The sequence below is a fragment of the Oratosquilla oratoria genome, chromosome 11 (genome assembly GCF_046742065.1).
Source record: "Oratosquilla oratoria isolate Oo_2021 chromosome 11, ASM4674206v1, whole genome shotgun sequence".
NCBI lineage: Eukaryota > Metazoa > Arthropoda > Malacostraca > Stomatopoda > Squillidae > Oratosquilla > Oratosquilla oratoria.
In genome coordinates, this window is record NC_134787.1 from 8,490,951 (window position 1) to 8,493,310 (window position 2,360).

The following is a 2,360-nucleotide window of genomic DNA, read 5'->3' on the forward strand; positions in this document are numbered from 1 at the left end:
TATGACTAATAATAAATGAGAATCAAACAGACAAATGATAACAAAACAAAAACAAATAATATCAATATAATATATAATTATTTCTATAAAACGTTTCCGTCTATTTTCCCGAAAAAATTATTTCTATAGAACGTTTCCGTCTATTTTCCCGAAAAAATCTCGTTAGTCGTTAAGGCATTTTTCTAACATCCCTTCGACAAACATTTCACGTCGACACGTTTAGTCGACACGTTTAGTCGACACGTTTATATGTCAAACATTCCCACGGTCAAACATCACTTCAAACAAGTTTGAGAAACATGTTTGACAAACGGTTTGTCAAACATTTCCACGGTTAAAAATCACTTTAAGCATGTTTGACAAACACGTTTGACAACCATTCACACGGCCATGCATCACTTCAAACACGTTTGATAAACCGTTTGACAACCATTCATACGGTCAAACGTCACTTCAAACAAACAGTTTGTCAAACATTCTCATCACTTCAAACACGTTTGACAAATGGTTTGTCAAACATTCCCACGGTCACACATCACATCAAACATGTTTGACAAACCGTTTGTCAAACATTCCCACGGTCAAATATCACTTCAAACACGTTTAACAAACATGTTTTGCAACCAATCACACGGTCAAACATCACATCAAACATGCTTGACAAACCGTTTGTCAAACATTCCCACGGTCAAACATCACTTCAAAGACGTTTGACAAACATGCTTGACAACCATTCCCACGGTCAAACGTCACTTCAAAGACGTTTGACAAACATGTTTGACAACCATTCCCACGGTCAAACGTTACTTCAAACACGTTTGTTGAACGTGTTTGTCGAACGTGTTTGACAAACCGTTTGACAAACCATTTGACAAACAGTTTGAGCGTGTGAATGGTTCTTCGATATGTCGATTTGTACACAAACATTCGACAAACACGTTCAACAAACGTGTTTGAAGTGACGTTTGACCGTGTGAATGGTTGTCAAACATGTTTGTCAAACATGCGAGCGAAGCGAGCAAGCGCCGCAGACCAAGCAACCCGGCGTAGCCGAGTGCGGCGTAGCCGCTGCTTGTCAAATAAATGATAATCATTGGTAAAATGGACCTGATCGCCCCTATCTGGAAAAGGAAAGGGGACCGGCGGGTGTGCCAGGTAAAGTGGTTGCCCATCTGTTGCTAAACGCTGGAGGTGAGGCTATGATCTATGGGTTGCATGCGGATCGTAGCAGTTCGGCATCATTCTCTGACTGTATAAAGGGCCTGGTCATCCCTATTTGGAAGAGGAAAGAAAACCGGATGACTGCATCAAATACTGCAGTATTGCACTGCTTAGTGTGCCAGGTAAAGTCTTTGCCTATCTGTTGCTGACACGGGCTTGTTCACATATGATAAAATTTCAGAGGCCTGAGCAATTGAGTTCACGCCAAGTAAGCCAACAGCTGAACGAATTCTAGCGTTTCGTAGTATTGTGAAGTGCCGGCTTTAATTTCAACAGGGGTTTCTTGCAAGTTTTGTTGATCTCAAGAGGGCATTTGATTTGGTGCATGGTGGAGTGTTTTAGGATATTCTAAGGATCCGTGGGGTTACTGTAAGGATTATTGATTTGATGCCTGGTTTATACTCTGGAACAGAGTTCTGTAAAGTATAGAGGAGGAGTGTCCAACTTCTTTCCTGTCAATTCAGGAGTGAGACAATGGTATGTCATCACCCCAACACTTTTCAATACCTACATAGACTGGGCATTGGATAAAGTAATCGATCAATATCGTTGCGGATTATCTATTGACAACACTAAGGTCACTGATCTTATCTTTGTTGATGATGCTGTCCTTCTTGCGGGGTCACTGCATAGGGAAGCGAGTAACTATGGATTCCAGGTCTCCTAGAACAAAACTAAAGTACAGATATTTGGAGGCTTACTGGATGATACACTTCAGTCTGTCTATGCATGTGGCGGGGAAGTTCAGGTTTTGGAAAGTTTTATATATCTTGGTGGTGTAGTGCAGAGTGGATCATGTCAGGAAGTACCTCGAGGAATTGGCATTACCCATGGTGCTATGGACGCACAACCAGAGAATATGGCGTTGCCAATATTTATGCAGGAGGATTAAGATCCAAATCTTACATAAGAACATAAGAATAAAGGAGACTGCAAGACACCATAAGGCCTACACTAGGCAGCTCCGTATCCATCACCACCTGTCATCCACATCCATAAAGTTGTTTAATCGTTTTTTAAAACAACTGATAGTTTCAGCGCTTAATGCATGGTTACTAAGTTTATTCCATTCATCGACCACCCTATTAGTAAACCAATTCTTGCCAGTTCAAGTCACTTGTGCTCCCTGACCTCCTGCA